The 10,446-nt window shown below is 44.3% G+C and overlaps 1 non-coding gene across 1 annotated transcript; it reads left to right on the top strand.

The window, feature by feature from the left end:
* Positions 1–8,424: 8,424 nt before the first annotated feature.
* On the top strand, positions 8,425–8,496 carry TRNAA-UGC (transfer RNA alanine (anticodon UGC)). Its single transcript has one exon. It is a non-coding gene; the product is annotated as a tRNA-Ala (tRNA).
* Positions 8,497–10,446: the final 1,950 nt, after the last annotated feature.

The following is a 10,446-nucleotide window of genomic DNA, read 5'->3' as shown; positions in this document are numbered from 1 at the left end:
AAGGGAGGACAGCTGATGAACCACAGATCCTGGCAAAAGTGGCACAAGCCGCCTGTCTGGTACTAGACCAAAGCTAACACTGTGCCCAGATTTGCATGTGCCTTCCTGTTCTCTCGGCTTGCATCCAGACTACAAAAAAAGGTCTCCACAAGCTGGCTCCAACACAGCTTACAAGCATGTTTCAGTCGGCAAAGAGAAGTTCAGGACACAAGGATGGCTTATGAGAGAGGAACTTTCTGCATGAACTGAGATCTCCAAATCATTTCACCCCCTCCTCTCTGTCCTTGGCAGTCAAGTAGATCTGAAAGGATGCCAGGATAGTCCCAGCACTGGAAACTGGATCTGGACAATAAAGAGACACGAAAAACTACAGAAACTAGTCTAAAACCTGCAACTAGAGCATGTGAATTTCAACACAGAAACTTACATTCTCATTAGAAAGTAAGCTTGTAAGGACTGAAGGTTGTCTTTTTGGTTCACAGATTTATCCCAGAAGTAAGAAAAAATAGTTGACCCAAGGTAGGCACTCAATAATTATTTTGTGAATGGATTCATTAAATGAGAAGAAAGTATTGGGGAAACTATATTCAACAATCATATATTAAGGACTTAATATATATGCTTAATATATATTGAGACAGGAAGGAGGCAGGGCATAACCTTTAAAAGAATGACAGCCATTGAGGGCATGACATAGACTGGTTAGAACTAACTAGGTCCAAGATGGCAGACAAGTCAACTTCCACAAGACCACAAGCCTCAGTATGAGGTCATCGTAACACATTAGCTAAATCATACCCTCAGGTGCCTTCACAGTTCAGAGGTTGATGATTAAAGGTCAAAAAAGGGACAGTGACCCAATTCCAGGAAATCTCTGCCCCTTCCCCCAAATCAGGGCTTCCCTGGTGGCTCACAGGGTAAAGTGTCTGCCTGCAACATGGGAGGCCTGGGTTTGATCCCTGGATCAGGAAGATCCTCTGAGAAGGAAATGGCACCCCACTCCAGTACTCTTGCCTGGAAAATCCCATGGACAGAGGAGCCTGGTAGGCTACAGTCTATGGGGTCGCAAAGAGTCAGACACAGCTGAGCAACTTCATTTTCACTCCCCAAAATAGTTGGAATAAACCTCCTACTCATTAGCCTGTGAAATTGCCGAGCCCATAAAAACTAACCACCCCATATTTCGGGCTTCCTAGGTATGCTAGTGGTGAAGAACCTGCCTGCCAATGCAGGTTCTAGCCGGTTCTTTCCCTGGGTCAAGAAGATCCCCTATAGAAGGGAATGGCAATCCACTCCAGTATTCTTGCCTAGAGAATCCCATGGACAGAGGAGCCTAGAGGGCTATAGTTCACAGGGTCGCACAGAGTTGGACACGACTGAAGTGACTTAGCACAGCAAGCCGGTGTTTCAGGGCCACTCTCACTTTCTGAGACAGTGCACACTTCTGTCTGTGGAGTGTGTATCTTCTCAAATAAACACATGCTTTCACTCTACTTTGGCTCGCTCTGGAATTTCTTCCTGCACGAAGCCAAGGACCCTCGCTTGGCAGCCATCCCAGGAACTCACCTGAGACCTGAGACGTGACCATTCTCTTGCTCTCCACTTTTCCTGCAACAATATCACTGAGTTAGGAGATAGGCAGAGACTCAAGGAAGGGTTAAAACCCAAACGTTCTCTCTGGAGAAGCTGACACACACACACAATAAAACCCTGAGTCCTCAGGGATGGTGCAGACAGCAAGGATTCTTGGGGTTTAAAGGAGGGAGAAATACTTATATCTTAAATGACAAGGGAAGGCCATAGAAAGGAGGTCAATTCGGGGCCAGGTCTTGAAGGCTAGTATATTAGTTCTTTAGGGCTGCTGTAACAAAGTACCACAAGATGGGAGATGTGAAAGAACAGAAATTTCTCTCACCATTCTGGAGTCCAGAAGTCTGAAGGAAAATCCTTCCTTGCCCCTGCCTAGTGCTGGTGGCTCCTTGGCAGTGGCAGCCAACTCTCATCTCTGTCCCCATCTTTGCATGTCCTTCTTTTCTTTCCTGTGTTGTATGCTAAGTAGATTTAGTCGTGTCCAACTCTTTGTGACCCCATGGACCATAGCCCACCAGGCTCTTCTTTCCATGAGATTCTCAGGCAAGAAGACCGGAGTGGGTGGCCCTGCCCTCCTCCAGGGGATCTTCTCAACCTAGGGACTGAACTGGCATCTCTTATGTATCCTACATTGTCAGGCAGGTTCTTTACCACTAGAGCCACTGGGAAAGCCCTCTTCCCTACGTTCAGTTCAGGTCAGTTGCTCAGTTGTCTCCAACTCTTTGTGTCCTCATGGACTGCAGCACACCAGGCTTCCCTGTCCATCACCAACTCCTGGAGCTTGCTCAAACTCATGTCCATTGAGTTGGTGATGCCACCCAACCATCTCATCTTCTGTCGTCCCCTTCTCCTCCTGCCTTCAATCTTTCCCAGCATCAAGGTCTTTTCTAATGAGTCACTTCTTCACCTCAGGTGGTGAAATTATTGAAGCTTCAGCATCAGTCCTTCCAATGAATATTGATTTAAGATTGACTGGTTTGATCTCCTCTCTGTCCAAGGAACTCTTAAGAGCCTTTTCCAATATGACAGTTCAAAAGCATCAATTCTTCAGTGCTCAGCTTTCTTTTTGGTCTAACTCTCACATCCACACATGACTCCTGGAAAAACCATAGCTTTGACTAGATGGACCTTCCCAACATTACTGTCTTCTTCTGTCTTTTCTAAGGACATTCATTGGATTTAGGGCCCACCCTAATCCAGTATGATACCATTTTAAGTCTTATCTTAATTATCTTAATTACATCTGCAAAAGACCCCATTTCCAAATAAGGTCACATCCCAACCTGAATTTTTGAGTGACACTATCCAACCCACTACAAATGAGTAGAACACTAGTAACAACAAGGACTTCCCCGGCAGTTCAGTGGTTAAGGCTCTGTGTTTCCCATGCAGGTAGCATGGGTTCAATCCCTGGTCGGGGAACTAGGTTCCTGCAAGCTTCATGGTGAAACCAGGTACCTCAGATTGGGACTCAAACCCAGCCAAAACCCTACTTGGGACTTGAACCCACGTGTCTGGGATGCAAACCCAGTCAAAATGCACAGTACCTGGTTTCAGGACCTAACAAAGCTCAGGTTCTTGATGTCTCATCGCAGAAAGAATTCAGTGAGAGAAAAAGTGATAGGTAAGAAGTAGATTTATTCAGATTCAGAGAGAAGCACACTCCATAGACAGAGTGTGGGCCATCGCAGAGGGCGAGTGTGCCATGAAATGTGGTGCAGTTAGTTTTTATAGGCTGGGCAATTTCATATCCTCAGTGATCAATGCAAAGAAATAGAGGAAAACAATAGAATGGGAAAGACTAGAGATCTCTTCAAGAAAATCAGAGATACCAAGGAACATTTCATGTAAAGATGGGCACAATAAAGGGCAGAAATGGTATGGACCTAACAGAAGCAGAAGATATTAAGAAGAGGTGGCAAGAATACACAGAAGAGCTCTACACAAAAGATCGTCATGACCCAGATAACCAGGATGGTGTGATCACTCACCTGGAGCCAGACATCCTGGAATGCAAAGTCAAGTGGGCCTTAGGAAGCATCACTACAAACAAAGCTAGTGGAGGTGATGGAATTCCAGTTGAGCTATTTCAAATCCTAAAAGATGATGCTGTGAAAGTGTTGCATTCAATATGCCGGCAAACTTGGAAAACTCAGCAGTGGCCACAGGATTGGAAAAGGTCAGTTTTCATTCCAATCCCAAAGAAAGGCAATGCCAAGGAATGTTCAAACTACTGCACAATTGCACTTATCTCACACACTAGTAAAGTAATGTTCAAAATTCTCCAAGCCAGGCTCCAACAGTACGTGAACTGTGAACTTCCAGATATTCAAGCTGGATTTAGAAAAGGCAGAGGAACCAGAGATCAAATTGCCAACATCTGTTGGATCATCAAAAAAGCAAGAGAGTTCCTGAAAAACATCTACTTCTGCTTTATTGACTATGCCAAAACCTTTGACTGTGTGGATCACAACAAACTGTGGGAAGTTCTTCAAGAGATGGGAATACCAGACCACCTTACCTGCCTCCTAAGAAATCTGTATGCAGGTCAAGAATCAACAGTTAGAAGTGGACATGGAACCATAGACTGGTTCCAAATCAGGAAAGGAATATATCAAGGCCATATATTGTCACCCTATTTATTTAACTTATATGCAGAGTACATCATGAGAAATGCCGGGCTGGATGAAGCACAAGCTGGAATCAAGATTGCTGGGAGAAATATCAACAACCTTAGATATGCAGATGATACCACCCTTATGGCAGGAACTAAAGAGCCTCTTGATGAAAGTGAAAGAGGAGAGTGGAAAAGCTGGCTTGAAACTTAACATTCAAAAAACTAACATCATGGCATCTGGTCCCATCACTTCATGTCAAATACATGGAGAAACAATGGAAACAGTGAGAGACTTTATTTTGGGGGGCTCCAAAATCACTGAAGATGGTGACTGCAGCCATGAAATTAAAAGATGCTTGCTCCTTGGAAGAAAAGCTATGACCAACCTAAACAGCATATTAAAAAGCAGAGATGTTACTTTGCCAACAAAGTTTCATCTAGTCAAAGCTATGGTTTTTCTAGTAGACATGTGTGGATATGACAGTTAGACTATAAAGAAAGCTGAGCACCAAAGAATTTATAATTTTGAACTGTGGTGTCGGAGAAGATTCTTGAACGTCCCTTGGACTGCAAGGAGATCAAACCAGTCAATCCTAAAGGAAATCAGTTCTGAATATTCATTGGAAGGACTGATGCTGAAGCCGAAATTCCAATACTCTGGCCACCCAATGCGAAGAACTGACTCATTTGAAAAGATCCTGATGCTGGGAAAGATTGAAGGCGGGAGGAGAAGGGGATAACAGAGGATGAGATGGTTGGATGGCATCACCGACTCAATGGACATGAGTTTGAGCAAGCTCTGGGAGTTGGTGATGGACAGGGAAGCTTGGTGTGCTGCAGTCTATGGGGTTGCAAAGAGTCAGACATGACTGAGCAACTGAACTGAACTGAGATGAATTTCATATGTTAATGAGTGGGAGGATTCGGTTCAGTTCAGCTGCTCAGTTGTGTCTGACTCTTTGCGACTGCAGCACGCCAGGCTTCCCTGTCCATCACCAACTCCCGGAGCTTACTTAAACTCACGTCCATTGAGTCGGTGATGCCATCCAACCATCTCATCCTCTGTCATCCCCTTCTCCTCCCGCCTTGAATCATTCCCAGCATCAGCGTTTTTCAAATGAGTCAGTTCTTTGCATCGAGTGGCCAGAGTATTGGAGTTTCAGCTTCAGCATCAGTGGGAGGATTATTCCAACTATTTTTGGGAAGGGGTGGAGATTTCCAGGTTTGGGGCCACCACCCACCCTTGGTCTTTTGACAGTGCCTTGGAACTGTCATGGCACCTCTGGGTATGTCATTTCACTTGCTGATTGAGGCTCAAGGTCTAGTCTTGTCTGCCATCTTGGTCCCACTTGATTCTAATCGGGTTATGTTGTGCCCTTGGGCTATGTCATTCAAAAGCTGTGCCCTGCCCCTTTCCCTCCTGTTATAATGGTGTGGCCAGAAAAAAAAAAAAAAGTATTGATGAAAATGCTCCTCCCAAATGCAAAGTGTGTTTAAGACCAGGTTTCCCCCAAACCAGTATTTAGCCAAAGACAGAAAACTTTCTGAAGTTAGATTATAGAGCAACCCTGATGAAAATACAGGAAAACAGAAAACTTCAAATTGAAGGATTCCCAATAGACATGTAATCTCCTGAGCTGAACTTTTGAAAACTTAAAACAATTTAAAATGCACATGGAATGCATAAAATTGTAATTGAGCAGGATTCTATGGAGTCTTCCCGGAACAGACTCTCCCACCCCCCTTGTCCTCTGCCTGCCCCTAGCCTGTAGAAAAACTGTACCCTGTAGGCCTTCCCTGAGTTCCACAAAGTGAGTTTAATCAGAGGAATGAGAAAACACAGAAAGAAAAGAAAACAGTCAAGCAAGACAAAATGATAACAGTTCAGCCATTAAACAAAGTCAAGGACCTTAGTTCCTCCTCAAGGGCTATAGATGACATTCTGAGTCACATCCTTTGAGCTGTTTTGCAGATAATGAAACCCCTACCAGATGGAAGAAGTTAACTGTCTGCTGCCCACAAGCACAAGACCCCAGACCAGTTGGAACCAGAAGGTTGATGATGTTGACTCCCACAGTTACCTCACCACCAATCAGAAGAATGTCCTTGAGCTGATCACACACCTCACCACCCCCATCCCTTATCTTGTTTTTAAAAACCTTTCCCTGCAAGCCTTGGGGAGTTCAGTCTTTTAAGCACTAACTGTCCTTGACTCCTTGCTTCACAGTGAAAGTGTCAGTCACTCCACTGTTTCCGCTCTTCACGACCCCATGAACTGTAACCTGTAGGTGCCTCTGTCTGTGGAATTTTCCAGGCACGAATACCAGAGCAGGTTGCCATTTCCTATTCCAGGGCATCTTCCCAACCCAGGGATCAAACCCAGGTCTCCTGCATTGCAGGCAGATTCTTTACCATCTGAGCCACCAGGGAAGCTAGGACTCCTTGCTTGGTACCCTGCAATAAAGGCTTCACTTTCCTTCACTACAGAGACTTCCCAGGGTTAGATTCCTGATTTCTTAACTTACTTGATCTGTAATTTGGAGCCTGTTGCTGCCTTTCTCCAGACCTGTTTTCCTCATCAATAAATTAGGGATAATAATTATCCCCAGGATAAAACTGTCTTCTGGGATTGTGCAAAAGAAAAGAAAAAAAAAAAAACCCTCAGTTTTCCTCTTGTGTGTCTCCCTTAGTCTCACATTATTGCCACACTCAGAACATTTTTTAAAAAATATGCTTTTCCTTTAATTCACAATAATCTTTTTTGCTTTTAATTGATTAATTTTTGGTTGCGCTGGGTCTTGCTGTGAGCAGGCTTCCTCTAGTTTCGGTGAGCTATTCTTCATTGAGGTGCTTGGGCTTCTCATTGCAGTGGCTTCTCTTTCTGTGGAGCACAGGCTCTAGCTGCTAAGTCACCTCAGTCGTGTCCGACTCTGTGCGACCCCATAGACGGCAGCCCACCAGGCTCCCCTGTCCCTGGGATTCTCCAGGCAAGAACACTGGAGTGGGTTGCCATTTCCTTCTCCAATACATGAAAGTGAAAAGTGAAAGTGAAGTTGCTCAGTTGTGTCCGACTCTTAGTGACCCCATGGACTGCAGCCCACCAGGCTCCTCCATCCATGGGATTTTCCAGGCAAGGGTACTGGAGTGGGGTGCCATTGCACAGGCTCTAGACTCACAGGCTTTAGGAGTTGTGCACAGATTTTAGTTGTTGCCCCCACCCTCAACCACACTAGCCCTGGGATGTGGAATCTTCCCGAACCAGAGATTGAACCTGTGTCCCCTGCATTGGAAGGCAGACTCTTATCCACTGTACCAATGGGGAAGTCCCTCAAAACTTCTGATCCCAGGTGAGTGGCTGTTTTTCCCACACCAAATAATTCTCTGTGACACCAGCTCCGTGTCTTACAACCTAACTCAGTTCTGATACTCTGCCTGGGGATACTATCAGCTCCTACAGGGGAAGGGCTCAGTCCTAGAAGACTGTCCCAACCCCACTTCAGATGCCAATCACAAGTCCAGGTTGTCCCCTGTGCTTCTGACTGATGAGCTCTATACACGACTCCCTCCCCCCTCAGGATCAATTAATTTGCTACAGCAGCTCAGAGAACTCAAGAAAAGAGTTCACTTACTGTTGACCAGTGGATTGTAGAAAGATATGATAAAGGCTACAGATGAATATCCAGATGGAAGGAATGTGTAAGGCCAGTTATGTGGGGGCTTCCCTGCCCTCTCTGGGTGTGTCCTCCTCCAGCACGACCATGCATTCACCAACGTAGAAGTTTCTCAGAACACGGTCCTTCGGGGAGTTTTATGGAGGTTTCATCACATAGGCATGATTGATCATCAACCCATTTCCAGCCCTCTTCCTTCTCTGGAGAATGGAGGATGAGGCTGCAAATTCCAAGCCTCTGATCGTGGCTTGATTTTTCTGGTGACCAGGCCCCATGCAGGAGCCCACCCAGGGTCACCTGACTAGAACAAAAGACACTGCTGTTACCCAGGAAATTCCAAGGGATTTAGGAACCAGGGTTAAACAAAAGATGCTCCTCCCAGTGCTCTTATCACTTAGCAAATGTCAATGGTTTGAGGAGCTCTGTGCCAGGAACCACAGACAGAGACCAATATATATATTTTCTAACATCTCACAGGTTGAAATAAAGATGAAAAGAGACAGTGTATGTAGAGTGCTTTGTCTAGGACCTGGTATGTAGGGGGTAGGGGATGTAGCTCAGTGGTAGAGCACATGCTTTGCATGTATGAGGCCCCGGGTTCAATCCCCGGCATCTCCATATTTTGGGGCTTCCCTCATGACTTAGCTGGTAAAGAATCTACCTGCAATGCGGGATACCTGGGTTCAATCACTGGGTTGGGAAGATCCCCTGGAGAAGGGAAAGGCTACCCACTCCTGTTTTCTGGCCTGGAATATTCCACAGTCCATGGGGTTGCAAAGAGTTGGACTGAGCAACTTTCACTTTGAAGCTTCCCTCGTAGCTTAGTCAGTAAAGCATCTGCCCACAATGTGGGAGACTTGAGTTCAGTTCCTATGTCAGGAAGTTCCCCTGGAGAAGGAAATGACAACTCACTCCAGTATTCTTGCCTGGAGAATTCCATGGACAGAGAAGCCTGGCAGGCTACAGTTTATGGATTCGAAAGAGTCAGACATGACTTACTTACAGTATCTTTCTTTCTTTCTGGCATGTAAAAACTGCTCTATAAATGTTAACTCATTATTTTAAGATGCTGTTAGCAGTGGAAAATGAATTTGGTGAGGGGATGGAAAGTGTCATGAAGCTAAAGGCTAAGAGATTAAGAATCAACCAAGAAACTTTACGTTTAGGAAGGAAAAATAATTTATGTTTTCCAAGGACTGGCCTATATTCCTATTCACTGCAATAGCTACAGCAGCAATTCACAGAATGTAGTCTGGGGACATCTGAGAATCCCCCAAACCTTTTGAGGGAGTCACTGAGGCCTTTTTTCACTCTTATTTTTTCACTCGCATTCCCTAGAGGCTTACCCACATATGATGTCACACCTGACGAACACAGAAGCAGATATGAGAAATCCAGCTGTCTTTTATTAAGCCAGACATTAACAATACTTGCCAAAAATGTAAAACAATGACAGTTCTATTGATTAATTTTTTTGAAAAATATTTATGTCAACACTGTTGTTGTTAAGTTGTTAAGTCGTGTCCAACTCTTTGAGACCCCATGGACTGTAGCACACCAGGCTTCCCTGTCCTTCACTATGTCCAGGAGTTTGCTCAAACTCATGTCCATTGAGTGGATGATGCTATTGAACTATCTCAACCTCTGCCGCCCCTTTCTCCTGTTGCCTTCAATCTTTCCCATCAGCAGGGTCTTTTTCAATGAGTCAGCTCTTTGCCAAAGTATTGGAGCTTCAGCTGCAGCATCAGTCTTTGCAGTGAATATTCAGGGTTCATTTCCTTTAGGACTGACTGGTTTGGTCTCCTTGCAGTCCAAGGGACTCTCAAGAGTCTTCTCCAGCCCCACAATTTGAAAGCATCAATTCTTTGGCACTCAACATACACATTTATTATTATTAATTTAAAATGAGTAAATAAAATGTTTAAGATTTATGCTTTAATTTCAGGTACAGTAAATATCAATAAATATAACCCACAAAAAAGCTCTTAAATTCTCAGTCATTTTTTAATAGTGGGAAGGGTCCTAAAACCAAAAAGTTGGTCTAGAGGAGCATGTGACATGCCAAGGGGCCAAATAGTTTGGCATTGTAGCAGGTAATCACTGAATTAAAGTGGGCTCTACTTTTATATTTGGAGCTTATTTCATCATTGGCAAGACTTTTAGGAATTTTATGGGGATCCTGGAATCAAAGTTTCCATAATGTATCCATTTCCTTGGCTTCTGAGCAACTGTTCCATTAGGGCAGAGCTCCATTAGTTGTAAAAGTCATTCATTCACTCAGGACAGTGCAAGCAAAGGGGAACATGAAGTCCACCACTGAGAACCCAGACTGTGACCTCTACTTGTACTCAGCTTCCAGCATAAACTCCCCTTATTTCACATCCTTTCTTACTTCATTCATCTTGGAATAGCCAATTTCATTTGCAATAAACTGAAAACCACTCAAAACTTTACTTAGAAGTTAGATTACACCTTTGCTTTTTTCTTTTTTTAAATATTTATATATTTACTTGACTGTGGCAGGTCTTAGTTGCAACATGCGAGATCTTTAGTTGAGGCATGTGGGAT

The sequence above is a fragment of the Giraffa tippelskirchi genome, chromosome 1 (genome assembly GCF_054371585.1).
Source record: "Giraffa tippelskirchi isolate mGirTip1 chromosome 1, T2T-mGirTip1v1.2.pri, whole genome shotgun sequence".
NCBI classification, from domain to species: domain Eukaryota; kingdom Metazoa; phylum Chordata; class Mammalia; order Artiodactyla; family Giraffidae; genus Giraffa; species Giraffa tippelskirchi.
This window is presented reverse-complemented; position numbering and strand designations above follow the sequence as displayed.